Raw genomic sequence first — 15,564 nt, 5'->3', positions numbered from 1 at the left:
CTTCATCAGTGCCTTGCACCTCTTTGAGTTACAATGACACTTTGTATTCCTACAGACATATTTGTCTCTCTGATTGTCTAGTCTGTGATTAGTGAATTCCTGTTTTTCAGGATCTGGAGTTACAGCTATGATTCACACATGTAGGTTGTATTGGCTACTAAATTGCACTCTGTTGGATAATGTTCAGATTTTATATTTCATATTTCTTTACTGATGCTATGGCCATATCTGAACATCAGAGTTTATTTTAGGATATACACTGCTGTGCAAAAGTCTTAGACATGTTGCATTTTTCTACTCTGATGCATTATGAGCATCAACAATTTACTCAAAGCATCCACTAATGTTTTCTACTATTATAACAACCTTGACTTGCATAAAGAAGGAAAAACATTGTGTGAAATAGCTTACATCACTCGATTTTCAAGGTGTGGTATCTGAAACATAATCAACAAGTACAGAGAAACGTTATCTGTAATTGAGAAACCCATGACTGGAAGACCCAAAAAGCTGTCTAACAAGGATGAGCAATACTATTCTTAAGGAATAGAAAGAAGACAGACATTGAATTGACAACAGAACTGGCAGAAGGCACATTTGACCATTGTCACATAGTCCAATTTCTGTGTTCTTGTGCATATTTTAGCCTTTTAGTCTTGTTCCCCTTTCTTAACAGAGGTATTCTTACTGCAACACATCCTTTAAGTCCTGATTTCAAGAGTTACTGTTGTACTGTTGATTTGGTGGACAGCGACACCTGTGCCTTCTGCCAGTTCTGTTGTCAATTCAACACTTGCTGTCTTTCTATTCCTTAAGGATATTATCTTCATGTATTGCTCATCCTTGTTAGACAGCTTTTTGGGTCTTCCAGTCATGGGTTTCTCAATTACAGATGACGTTTCTCTGTACTTGTTGATTATGTTTCAGATACCACACCTTGAAAATCGAGTGATGCGAGCTATTTCACTCAATGCTTTTCCTTCTTTATGCAAGTCAAGATTGTTATAATAGTAGAAAACATTAGTGGAGGCTTTCAGTAAATTGTTGATGCTCATCATGCATCAGAGTAGAAAAATGTAACATGTCTAAGACTTTTGCACAGGAGTTGTAAAAATAGTGTGCATTTAAAAAGTTAATTTCTTTCTTTCTTGTATATTATAGAAGACCACATCTTTTCCGGGATGATCTAGTTTGCCTGCAGGATATAATACTGTAATATTAAATGCTATCTCGTTGAGGTTTCCTTGCTTTTTTTTTCATGGGTCTAGTGGAGTCTCATCTCCTTGGCAGGTTTGGGTTGGAGTTATCATCACCTGCGGTTGTATTTATCATCTGTTTGTCCCCAGTGGTCTGCTCTGTACAGGGCAGCCTGAAGGGCTCACTGTCAAGTCGAGGTTGCATGTGATAATTCTATGTAAGCCCTGAGGGAATTAACTCGGCATAGGCATACAGTACTTTGGCAGGACCGGCAATCCTTCAGTACTGTCATGTGTCCAGTGACCCCTGTTAACTAGGGCCACACACACTATCTCATTTGTCAACCAAAGGATGCCACTGTATCAGATCACCAGGCTAAGCTTGTGTCAACCAGCAGCCCAAACCTGTTATTAGTGAGCCACTAATATAAAAACAACCCCAGGCAGCCTCCAGTTTTAAAGCTGTTGTCAACATTTAAGCCCCTTTAAGTCCCAATATAAACAAGAAACCACATTGAAAGGAAGAAATCCACAGCTCCTAACAGACAAAATTAGTAACTCTGTCCCATATTATTATATAATAAGGCACATAATTCTGCCAAGCTCCTACACCATAAAGCTTTTCTGATACAGACCACAAAGGACTCCGGACAGCACAGAATTTCAAAAGCACATTCAGAACAGGTTGTAGCCTGTTTAATCAACATTGTGCTGTTTTAAGTTCTTGTGTTGTTTTAAGTCCTGTGCAAGTATATGCCAATATAAATTCATGCACATGAACTTTGTAATTAATATTGTTAAGAGAAAAAAAATAAATCCCTGAACGACTAACCCTCCCTTTTAAATCTGAAGTCTTCTGGAAACTAGAAAACCCTATTACTGCAGGAACAATTATCGTCAATGTGAAACTATAAGCTTCGCTTTTAAAGAGATCTCTTGGGACTCAGCTATTTTTAGGAGGTCCTCTTTCTTAAAAATAATTTTCTCCAGAGGGCTCAAATGGCCAATTATGTGAACCACCTGCTCATTAAATATCACTGTAAATAGGAAAATGAAAAATGCAGTTATGCACCACTATATATGGAAGTGTGTTTTATGGCTGCCTTTGCACAGCCATACAATGTAAATTGAGAATCACCTGGCATTAATTTAATTAGAGACACCAGCCTGTAATTAGACAGGCATGTGTTTAAAAAGGTCTGTAAGGGTAGTCTACTGTCTTTGTGAAGGCTAAGACATGGAAGAGACCTGTGTGTGTGTGAAGCCAGTGTATATGTGACCCTGACACAAGAACTGCAGTTTTCGCACTTTTCTTCAAACGTTTATTTACACACACAGTTAAACTAAATAAACAAAACAAAAGCCTAGCTCATCCAAGGAGCGCTAACTGTACTTTGCAGAAGTCCTAAACTATAAGCAATGAACCAGACGGTTAAGCCATTTACCGGTGATAAAAAAAAAACACTTGTTACACATAGTACCCATTTTATAATACCTTTGGTCTCACCACACAGGTTATATACTGGCTTCAAACACACTGGTCTCTTCTAGGTCTTAGCCTTCACAAAGACTTTAGACAAACCTTACAGACCTGTTAAAATACCTGCTTGTCTAATTACAGGCAGGTGTCTCAAATTGAATTAGTGCCAGGTGATTCTCATCCTGGCTAAGTCCCCATTTTACACTTTTCTCAGTGTGCAGGGCCTCTTCCCTGTCTAATATATATATATATATATATATATATATATATATATATATATATATATATATATATACACACACGCACACACACAAGCAAGCACATATTTAATATTTAAGGTAAATACTAAAATGTCTAATTTGAATATCCTTTGCACACACTGTATGGTGGTGCCCATAAGTGTTTTAATTAATTTTATTCAGGGTCCTCTTAAAACCATGCCATGATGAGCAATGAGGGATTTGTTACTTTCCATAATTATAAAGCCTGTTTCGACTAAAACCCCTATAAGCAGGTTCTCGGGATTAATAATGAATTAGTCCTGTGTCTTCTGCACAATCCCCCCCCCCCCCTCTTGTAAATGACATTAATCAAGCTTTTATAACAGTTAGCCACCTTTCTTCTGGCTCCTGCTTTGCATCAATGAGACGGTAGTGGGGGAGGGGTCAGGACTGGAGAGATTCTCCTCCCCCTTCCTCCTCTCTGTGGAGCCTAAAGGGACCAGCATCCCATTTTCAAGCTTCAGTCTGTCAATGTAAGGTCAGCCCCAGCAAACAGTGCAGATTAAGATTCTGCAGCATGCTACAGTACAGTGTGGAAAGCAGAGGGTGCCTCATCACTGAACTACTGCCTATCCATGCTGGGAAGGGAGACGAGACAGCAATAAGCTACATGGCAACATAAAGGAGTAAAAGGGAAATACACAATACCTGCCAGAATGCAGAGCATGACATCTTAAATAGTAAGTTGCATCTTCTTTTAATTATCAGTGTTATGCAAAATCTGAATATTGTACATGACTGCACGTTGTGTGAAGAAACAGCTTCTGTGTGCATGTGAAATGCCACTACTGCTAGTGCAAAAGCAGAACAGATACATGTAGTACCATGTAGCTGCAAGGTGCATTTTCCTTTTCTCCCATGCACAAACATTAGGGTTGATTTATACACTATTTTCCATTTCATGGAAAAAATGGTTCTGTTCATGAAAAATAAGCATTATGTACTGTTGGCATTTAAAGGTCCACCTGAATTGGTAGCATCCTCTTTATTTTAAAATGCAAAGTATTATCCTCAATCTGCACAGCCTATAAGTGGGTTTGTATCAGAAGTGGTGGTGTTGTAATGAGGTTGAATACATGATCATTTACCTGTATAAAAATATACAGATGATTATAGATGCTCTATAGCTTATACTAGTTTACACCTGAAAGGTTTAGTTATTTGATATTATATATATATATATATATATATATATATATATATATATATATATATATATATATATGAGAGAGAGAGAGAGAGAGAGAGTAGTATGGTACTGCTTTTGAAAACAACTGATGGAAAATACATTCATATGGCAATTCAAATTCAACATGTGAACGGTCTGAATTTCTAGTTTTATTTGCAGAGGAGATTAATAAATACTGTATTACCTGATAACATAGCAGTAATAATAAAACATAATACTGACGAAGAGGCTGTGTGGTCCAGTGGTTAAAGAAACAGGCTTGCAACCTGCAGGTAATTGGTTGAAATCCCAGCTCAGCCATGGACTCATTGTGTGACCCCGAGCTAATCACTTAACCTCCTTGTGCTCTGTCTTTCGGGTGAGACGTTCTTGTAAGTGACTCTGCAGCTGATGCATAGTTCACACACCCTAGTCTCGTATCTTGTAAAGCGCTTTGTGATGGTGGACCACTATGAAAGGCGCTATATAAAAATAAAGATTATTGTTAATAACTGAGTGGTTTACAGAAGCACATAACAATATGAAAATCTGTTGTAAAACGAAAGATACCTGATCGTTATCCTCTTAATTTGAAATATTGTGCAAAACTGGTTGAGCAACAAGCAGGTACAATGGATAATAGCAGTGTTCAACATTTCTGTCAGGGTCAATGATCTGTTGACCATTGATTGACAAAAGGCCAATGCTTAAATTACCTGGTCCTATTTATTCACTCTACATTGCTCAAATTTGAGTGTAAAATAAAATAAAACAGTTTAATTATAGTTATTCCTTTATTAGCATTAATCATACATACAGTAGCTACAGTATGTCATGTAGTTTTTAGTTATAGTGATTATTATTATTATTTTATCTATTGGAAATGTAAATTACTGAAATATTTCTATAAAATCATATTTTAAGAGTCCATAAATCACCAGCATTTTTTAATTCTGGGGTTTAATTTCAGATTGAGCAAGTCCTGATACTCTGTGTGGATTTCCAGTTCTACAAGGCCTGTACTGTGTATCAAGGCTGTCTTCAGTGCCAGTTTTCGGTGGTCAATTATAAACCAATTTAATGTAACGAGAGCCATTAGGAATTCCATAAATGTCAAACAGAAACCTCTGGTTAGAGAAAGCAGTTTGAGCCACAATTTGTGAAAAGTGGTTTATTCTAAAACAAGGAGCTTAAATCCACTGCAGTTACGGATGAAGCGCATTGGTGTGCATGTATTGACTGCTTCTTGTTGTGATTATACATTGAAGGGCGCACTCGCCTCCCTGCCAGGTCATACTGCAGGTTCGAACCCTATATGGAGATTACTGTATCCAGACAACAGCTCCCCGGGGTGAGGGTGCAGAGTGGCTCTTCTCCAGATCTCAATCACAGTGCATCTGAAAGAATTACATTGTTAGATTTCAAAAGCTTGCAGTGAAAAATATAAAACAACACTGAGGATATCCACCACATTGAATGATGGCTGAATTTTGTTGTATCGCTACTGCTAAATAAGTAACAAGATGGTTGGATTTCCCCTTTTCTTTTTTAGGTATGCAAATGCACCTGTGCTTATATAGGCTTTTGGTTTCAGGGTTTTATTTTTGTCCCTTTAAAGTTATACTGAGCCGACTCTGTTTCTTAATTAAACTCGTGGAAAAAGCATGGATTGTGAAACAAGATCACTAGTTGTTTTTTTTTTTCTCCCTCTCTTGATAATGTAATAAATAAATAAATAAATAAATTAAAAAAGCTAGCTCCTTATTTCTAATTTAAACCGAACACAAAAAGTTAAATTGCTTTCCCCGGATTTAAAATCTTAATGACTCATTGCAAAAAATGTTATAACCTGTTTAGTCGTTAATTCCGATTGAAAAAAACTAAAGTGAACCTGTTTCACAATCAACACTTGTCTTAGAGTTTAATTAAACAGAGTTGGCTCAAAAAAGAAAGGGACAGCACATGATCAATCATGATAAATCAGAAAAGCCATTCCTTTTTATTACATCACAATAGAAAAGAACGCCCAAACAACTGCAGGGGTGTACATAATTTGGAATTATTATTCAAATATGTAGGCATATTTACAGATAGCTCCCAGCTTCTTCCCTGTCGCCTCTTAACATGGGCCAACAGTACATTGCCTTATTAAACATTAGACCTGTGGACAGGTTTAGTAGGTCAAATTAACAATTTGAACAATTAATCATGTTGGCTTCTGGATAGAGGCTTACAGAGCTTTAGATAAATAATCACAAAGAATCACCCACTTGACGCACTCCTGTATTTGATTATTTTACTGTGGCGGAAGGATCTGCTGTATCTGAGATTTTGAATTGGGCAAGCAGAGATTAAAATTGAGATTAAAGCAATTAAAACACAGAAAGAAAGAAATCAGAAATTTCCGTTCTCCTCTACCAGTGAAACTGTTTTTTTTTTTTTTTTTCAGATTAGATTTGAAAATAAATAACTTTTTTCCATTATTGTTACACAATTACTAATTAGTCTGTGCATCCGATTTGCATTTATGTAATTACTATGTTTTTTTTTTTTTTTTTTGCTGCAGATTTGTATTCTTTAATCAGTGTTATTGACGGAGTTGTCCTCCTAGGTGGATATAGATGGGCAATTGGGGGCTGAGCACATGAGACACTGGAGGAGTCTGGACTACTGTATGCAGTGTCTTTTCTTCCTCCTTAGCCATTATAAAGGCTAGGTTTCGCGATTTATTTATTTATTTATTTATTGTATGCCATTTAACTGAAGTGCATGTCATTTCTGATTTGAGATCCAACGCTTCTAATTGTGTGATAACCTGTGCTGAACCAGTAAGCCCCATAATGTAAGTGGATCTATACCGTACATTTACATAATCGTACACTAATAGAGGTCCGAAGGGGTACAGCGGAAACCGTTTTCTAATTTTCATTATTTGTTGCTTCAGACACACTGGACATTGAATAAGGTACAAAATATGACTTTTTTTTTTTTTTTTTTTTTTTAAATGCTAAAATAAAATAGGTAAATCTAAGATATTTTCCATTTGTACGGGTTGTACACTGAAAATACTAATTTTCACAGACTAAATGTCCATGTCATGCAACACAGGAAAATTCCTCTTGCAAACGTCTGTGATTGATGGCTCGTGTGTGTGGTCTGTGTACAGCAGGTCTTTCAAGTGAGGTGGTATTCAGGGTTCATGTGATGGAGAGTCCTTTAGCTAGATCAAGGATTTGTCTTTCAATTACAAACTGGCCCAAAACTGGAACACAGATGTCGTTTAAGCGATTAGTCCTGTTCAAAGTCCAGAGAGAAAAAATACGAAACTGCTCAAAATAAACCTCTACACTGCAGCTCTTTTTATAGAAGCAGAAGAACACATAAGCCTGCTTAGAGTGGAGGGTATTAAAACATAATGTTTTCTTAATATATATTTCACAGGGTTAGTGCTCTTGCCTGTAGTCATTTTTGGGCCCTCCTTAATACATTTAATTAAAAAATACTGCAATTTACATTTGTAATATTACGCTGTAAGTATAGTGCCCATTGCCAATATAGCAAAAGCACCATGGGTCAGATTGAGCGAATTATTTAAATCAAGTGCACTTTTCGCGATTTTATTGTGAAAGAAAAATAATAAAACAATCACTGTTGCTTAGAGCTCCTTTTGTAATTAATTGTTGTGACTGCAGATGAGGTTTATTTTCTGACTTTGTTTTTACTGAAGTTGTGTAGCACAGATACTGTAATATGGTTTAGTCAGGTTACAAGGTGCGCCAATTACCACTTGTCTGTTAAACATGAACCCTTTCCCTTATCCATCCATTAATGAAACTGAAGGAAACTGCATATGTCACCAGCAGCAATTCTCCTCTTCTGTCGTTCTGGACCGCTTGCTGCATTCAAATTATTTCCATTTACACTTGGCCAATTACCAGGCGTTTCTGAACATGTTGTGTAAATTAGATTGTAATATAAGTGTCTAGCACCATTTACAGTTAACTAGCTAATGGGAGAGTCAGTGTACTGTTATATTGAATTTCACCTTAAGGACTTTTTGAAAATGGAATACTCTTGTGTTAAAAGTGTACTTTCAACGAACCACATAGTTGTAATACAGTAGCTGTTCTATTCAAAATGTGTGATCCACCCAAAGGTTAACACAGTACCTTCTCTGACTGCTTTTTAAACCCCGCACCTGGCACTAATTCACAATAATTCCCAGGTGCGGGTGATAATTAAAGAATAAATTAAATTAAACAATTAAACACAAATGTACATTCGCACATTTTTTGGGGCAGGGAAACTTAACCCCTACCCTGCCGTATTACTATATATATATATATATATATATATATATATATATATATATATATACACACACACACACACACACACACACACACACACACACACACACACATATATATATATATATATATATATATATATATATATATATATATATATATATATATATATATATATATATATATATGGATGAAGGTTATATTTGCATCCTGAGCCATTTGAAAAAAAAGGCATAATACCACAGTAGTGGTAGTTCAGCATATGAAAAAATATGAAGGAAAGTGCATTCAGCATGGAACAGGATGAAAGATATTGATTGAGTTGGTAGCAACACCAAGCAGGCAGGTATCAGACTGACTGCAGGCAGCCAGTGCACACCACCCCCCGTTTTTAATGTCTGCAAGGCTTTCTGAAACGGAGTTTTATAACAAAACCTTTTCCAATGTTTGTTTGTGGTTTCCAATTCACAAGGGCCACTAAGTTTGAGTTGAGACTAAATGCTTTTACAAAGCTGAGTAATTGCTTTGTTGTTGCTAAGAACACATTTCCTAGAACATTGCTGGGACCGCAAAGACTAGATTGATTTCAAAATTTTTAATGAGTTGTATGAAGCGCATCCTTTTGTATTTTGCAATAAGCCAACATGTGGGTGGATTAAATCAAATAATGTTGCTGCAGTATTTCACCTGTGTTGTTTGTACTTTGCTTGTAAATGTTCCAAATAACAAGAGGCATGCCACTGGTTGGCAGTGTAGCTTGCTGTCCTGAATCATTGTATTTTTGGCAATCCATAAAGGATCAAGGGAGGGAACGGGTGGAGGGGCATTATCTGGTATCTATATGTATTGCATTACCAGCTTAATATGCCTAGTTTTGATTGCAATACTTAACAGGCAATACAAAACACAACCCAAATCCATGAATTGGAATTTGCAATAAACACTTAAAGAATAAGAATTCATAGATCTCAAGCTCATCCATGACGTGAGCTGCCTCTGCTGACATGTCAGTTGAGGCGGGAATGAAAGCTCGGTATCATCCCCATGTGGGTGTAATCGTGGACCCCCAGGAATGAGAAGAAGCAGAAAGTTGCAACCTCCAGTAATCTCGTGCCTCTGGGCTGCAGGCTGTGTGAGAGTGCAGACAGCCGAAGCGCAGGGTCTGGAAGGGTTTAATGAATCCCCCAGTGAGTAAGGGCTGTGAAATGGTGAAGGAGGGTGAGCGGGAGGAGAAGAGAGCAAGCCAAGTGAGAAGCAGTACAGGTGTTAAAACAGCCCTGTTCTATCCTGCTCTATCTCAACTACAGCTTGTAAATGTGATCTCTTTACTGTGCCTTTCGGTGCTTGAAACCTGGAGCCATATACTGTGATCTTGAGATAATGGACTTTCAAAGGCAGTACACCTTATACCACACACTAGAATGACCTCTGTATTATTGTTATGATTGTTATTATTAATAATAATCATAATGTTCATAACAGTAATAATACTGTGTACTGTGTTTCAATAAAGTCGAATTTAATGACACATTAAAATAAGTGCTACCTTTTGTCTTTTGGTAGGAAAAAGAAGTAAACAGAAAAAGGAAGGAGTGTGAAAACCTCAAGGAGGAGGTGAAGAAAAAGCAAAGAACATGCCAGACTTTGGTAAGTGCTTAAACGGCTGTGCTTCTTCAATTTTACTTGAAGGAGCCGTTAGTTTTGACTGGTTTGAAAATGAATGCTTTGGGAGAGATACTGGCTCCTGCACTTGTGATGAAAAGGTCCCAATGGAGGTAGCATTGTAACTGAGATGAAATAAAGATGACATTTTTAATGTTGCTGTATAAATGAAAGTGATATGCATGTGGAAGGCATAGAAGCCGTCAGCTTATAATGATAGCAGGCTCATGTTTAGAAACTCTTTGAGGCGATGCATAATAATCTGCCAGGCAGTTCAGTTCTGTGATGTTACTGTTTTAGAAACTATTTAATAAAACGAAAGTATCCCTTTGTGTTATATTTGTGCCATTGAGCAGTAGTGTACCAACTGATGCATAAATATTCCTGAAACAGGTCCAAAGATTTATTCTATACCCATTTGTGGCAGGGTATGCGTGTGCGTGTGCATGTGCATGTGTGTGTGTGTGTGTGTGTGTGTGTGTGTGTGTGTGTGTGTGTGTTGTTCCTCCCCAGGGCACTTTTCAGTGTGTGTGACACATGTCACGGTGCCTCCTACGGCAGTACAGCAAGCGTAGAAACATAGCAGTTAAAGCCACTCTGTCCTGACCCTGGGCTCTGCTGTAAAGTAGGACTCTCCTAAATTACAGTACCACCCTCCAGGATTCTCATAGCAACTTCAATAAACCAGTGCTGCTCTGTTGCTGTTAGCCCAGTCAGTTTACTGAACATTTAGATTCCACATGCTGCCTGCATGGAAGTGTTCGATTTATTTATTTATTTATTTTATAATTAATGCACAATTAACAGCAGCAAATGCAATTAAACACAATTGTATCTGTAATTGCAGCCTTATTTTGTGGCTGGCAGATTAGGAAAACTTGAATAAAACTTTCACAAAAACACCAGAGCTGTCCTTTGACCAGGGTGCTAAAAGGTGCAGAGTTTGTGTAAAATCATTGAAGGCATGTTCTTCTTTGCTGTAGTGCTTGCTAAGGTCCTGAAGAGGTGTGCTATTGCGGTCAGGCCTGTTGTCGTCAAGCTGTTAATACACGTCAGCTCTCAATGGAGCCAGGTGTGGCAGTGTTGTGTGTGGTTTGGGTCCTGAGCAGTAAATTGAATAGACAAAATTGCATTCGCACAGGCTTCCAGAGATGATGTGAACCCTGCAACAACTGGTCAACGAGTAGAAAAACCATACAAACTGTATCGTTTTTGTATACAGTATGCAGAAAATAATATTCACAATCACATATGTGTTTGTAATGAGGCTCTTAAATGTTGCTGCAGCTGCTTAAATGTTATTGAGTGATAACACGTGCTGATTAGATATTGGGGATAATCTGATAGAAAGTGTCTGACTGGTTCATAAATTTTGTACATTCACCTGGGTATATAGTTTATATTGAACAGCACTTGGGCATGATCCCCAGAGATCACAATTGTTGCATATGCTATTGAATTGATTCTGTCTGCTGTGTCTTGTTTATAGCCCTAGGCGTCAACCTTATTTTAAAGAGAGGTTTACACTTTTTGAAATGTCACAGATAAAATATCTCCAGTGTAATGTACTTGTGAACTCAAGGCATGTGAAGACCTGATACCATCTCAGGACTGGCCATTCTGAAGCTCGATATCGCTACACCATACACCTTGGCTGTTTTAAAACATTTGTGTGGATGCTTTCCTTTTAGCATGGCAGTAACTTCGTTCAATGCACCTGTGTGTTCTGCATACCCACACCAACACAGCCAGCTCAGCCCCTCCTGATATAGATGTATAGGGAGCTGTCCATTTCAGCACCATCATATTAAATTGCAGGAAAGTAGCTTTTCAAGGGAGATTAAAAGCTTCCTTTTTCTAATTACATGTATATGTTATGACCCTTTCAGAAGGAGTACCTTGCCTTTTGACACACATTTAATCTTGTTGCTCCAGCTCTGGGCCTAAGTCTATTACGATAAGTTCAGCAGCGTTCAATTTAACCTGCTGTGATGTCTTTACACAGTTAAGACCCAGTTGCTAAGGCAACAGCATAGTGTTGCCTGAGTTGACAATTTCAAGGCCATTTAAGATATTTTATCATTGGCTTGTTCCCTTGTCCCAGAATCCAACATTTTTTTAAATTAATAACATTTTGCAGACATTGCATGATTTATGTCTTTTTTTTTTAATTTCCAGGAGAATTAAGCACACACGCTATGTAATAGTTCAGGCCAGTTTTGTACATTAGGGCAGTGTACTAATCCAGTACACCCCAGGATGACCCTAATTAAAAGTTCACTCTAATCCCATTGCAATCACAATATTAGCTGGCAAGTCATTTAGGCTGGAAACAACCAAGGGGGAGTGTTGAGCGAGACAATGGCAAAGAGTGGAAAAAATATTTATTTTAGAATTTGTATTTATTTTAGAATATTTTACAAAAAGGTTTGTCTTAGTACATTTTGCAAGACAAAAGCTAACAGCACAACAAATGTGAGGCTTCAGGCAATGCTGAACCCCAGCATCGAGAGAGTCTTGTCAAGTCTCATTAAACTATAGAAAGCATAAGGATTTTCCTGCTGTTTTGCCCGGTCTTACTGTATCTCTTAGGGTAGTAAAACAGCATGCCTGCAGTAGCATGTAGACTGTCCTTTACAAAGCTGGAGAGAGACGATGCTCGTAAGGCATTACTAGATGCACATGTTACTAAAGAGAAATGTTTAGTGTATCAGGAGTTTTACAATTAAAAGTTTTTTTTTCTTTCCATATGCCACTACTTTTTACAATTACATCACTGCCAGTTTATATACACTCATTTTACATAACCACACTGCTTACTGATGCGTAATATAACTGCAGTACACTTTGTGTGATACAGTGCAAAACAGATGGATAATTGTGATGCAGAAAGAGTTGTTTTTTTAATTGATAAAGTGTGTTATATGTTCTAGTCATGGTATGACATCAATATAAAGGTATTAGCTTTAAACTAAGCATGTGTAAAACAATGAGCACACACGTTAGAGACATCTAAGTCAGAATTTATCAAAAAGTACCTTTTTTTTAGAAATCAGCAACATTTAAAGCTATTCATGTGGTTTTGCTATGATACTCCCCTGGAGGTTGTATTAATTCAGTGCAAGTCCTTTATTTGAAAGTGATAAAGTGGTAAACATAAGTCAGTGAAATCAAACTTCCACATAATTTTGGTTAGTACCGTGGCAACGCCTCCTGCAAACTCAAACTCAGTACTATACCATACAACCACAAAACAAGGCAGATCACATTGCTGGAAGCTCCTGTGTCGCATTCTCCATGCAATAAGTGAGACTTCATTTCTCTGCAAGATTGTTTCAGGAGAGATCATTGCCTAACATTATTATTTTACATTAAACTTTTGTGGTCTTAATGAAATCCCTGATTCATTTCACCCAACCACCACTGGTTTGATAGGACTGATTACATTTGACTGCACCAACATCACATTCTTTTCAACTCCCAGTTTGACTTTCTCTGCATGCTAATATGCAAGAATTAGAACTAGAGTCAATTCCGAAGGGCTCTGTTGTAAACATTTACAGCTCACCTTGTGTGTTTAACCAACTGAAAAGCTAACTCTGTAAATTTTTTTTTTTTTTTTAATACAGCATTGGATATGGCTTTTTTATATTAATTAAAATGTTAATTAGTTAGAAAAACAAAACAAAACAAGAACAATGTAAAGACAAAACGATATTCAAGGAAATTAATTTAATACCTAAAGCTACAATAGAAAAATTGGGAATTATTAGCAATGCATTCACAGAAATAGAAACTCAATTTGCAAGCTGTATCCACTCACGAATGGTCAAGTGTTTGAGTGGATCATTCTTTAAAGGCAACTCACTTCAATGTGTTTTACTGTTTATACTATGGACTGCTCAGTGTCTCTATTTTAGTAGTTTCAGGTGGAAAATAATCCACTCGAAGTAATCCTCAGAGTTTGGTAGTCCCAGATTAGTACTGCAATTTTCAGAATATAATTTGCATCCTATGTATGACATGCATGACTGTGCTGCCTAGATCTAGGTTGGTATTAAATAAAAATATATATTTAAAATGATATCAATTTGCCTTTCATTTGTTAAACTTTAAATCAGTCTCTTTTAGTGATACGGTAACCCACCGCCATTCCTGGTAGCACTTAATAAGAATGGAGAATGAAACCCAACTCAATCATTGAAAGCAAGCTGATGGGATTGTTGGAGACATGCAAGCAATCCCATTTCAGAGCACTCACAGTGACAAAAAAACTCAGTATTGTTTTCAGTGTAAAACTACCCCTTACTGGGTCTCAGAGTGACTTACGTGGTAAAGGCACAACTGTGTGGTGTGCTGGATGAGTCAAGGGAGCACTGTTTGACATTGGCTCTGGTAGGTCAGGCAAAATCTGCAGGGACCGTTTTACTGCACCATCACTCAACAGTCTTCAGTGCTGACCTCTTTGATGTGGGGAAGCGCTGTGGTGAAAGAACATAATTGGACATTCTAAAACAGGGGTAAAATAATTGAGGTCACATGGGGCCTGCCCTTGACCATACCTGCAGTGTAGTCAGTGCGATTAGTCAGTAGTTAAACAAGATCAGTAAATTTACTTTAGAAACCAAAATAAATATGAGTAAACAGTATGACTAGGATTTCAGTTACAACAAGAGGCACATCTATTGGGTGATTTCACTGGAAATTCCAATCAGCAGAACATTGCCCAAGTGACACTTTTAATTGCATTTCGAGCACATCAAACAAAGGTTGAGAAAATGTAATTAAGTTGGCTTCCTGTGTATTGGAACTTGCTTCATCTTCAACTCAAAGGCCATGAGGATTATACAGCCTTGTTTTCTTTGCTTTACTTATTTTTCAGAGATACATAAGAACATAAGATCGTTTACAAACGAAAGGAGGGCATTCGGCCCATCTTTCTTGTTTGGTTGTTAGTAGCTTATTGATCCCAGAATCTCATCAAGCAGCTTCTTGAAGGATCCCAGGGTGTCAGCTTCAACAACATTACTGGGGAGTTGATTCCAAACCCTCACGATTCTGTGTAAAAAAGTGCCTCCTATTTTCTGTTCTGAATGTCCCTTTGTCTAATCTCCATTTGTGACCCCTGGTCCTTGTTTATTTTTTCAGGTCGAAAAAGTGCCTTGGGTTGACATTGTCAATACCTTTTAGAATTTTGAATGCTTGAATTAGGTCGCTGCGTAGTCTTCTTTGTTCAAGACTGAACAGATTCCATTCTTTTAGCCTGTCTGCATATGACATGTCTTTTAAACCCGGAAGAATTCTGGTCGCTCTTCTTTGCACTCTTTCTAGAGCAGCAATATCTTTTTTATAGCAAGGTGACCAGAACTGAACACAATATTCAAGATGAGGTCTTACTAATACAATGTATCCGAGCATCTTGTTGGCCTTTTTTATAGCTTCCCCACATTGTCTAGATGAAGACATT

At 37.4% G+C, this 15,564-nt stretch overlaps 1 protein-coding gene across 2 annotated transcripts in view; it reads left to right on the top strand.

Moving 5' to 3' along the window:
* Window positions 1-10,010: 10,010 nt before the first annotated feature.
* The window catches only part of LOC121300326 (RIMS-binding protein 2-like), a 58,515-nt gene continuing 52,961 nt past the window's right edge, over window positions 10,011-15,564 (top strand). For both annotated transcript variants that reach the window (XM_041228859.1, XM_041228858.1), the window contains exon 1: window positions 10,011-10,082. The gene's annotated coding sequence lies outside the window, so the exon portion shown is untranslated. The remainder of the gene's footprint in view (window positions 10,083-15,564) is intronic.

This window comes from Polyodon spathula, chromosome 25, assembly GCF_017654505.1.
Source record: "Polyodon spathula isolate WHYD16114869_AA chromosome 25, ASM1765450v1, whole genome shotgun sequence".
Classification (NCBI taxonomy): domain Eukaryota; kingdom Metazoa; phylum Chordata; class Actinopteri; order Acipenseriformes; family Polyodontidae; genus Polyodon; species Polyodon spathula.
The sequence above is the reverse complement of the archived record's forward strand: the minus strand, read 5'-3'. Positions and strand labels throughout refer to the sequence as shown.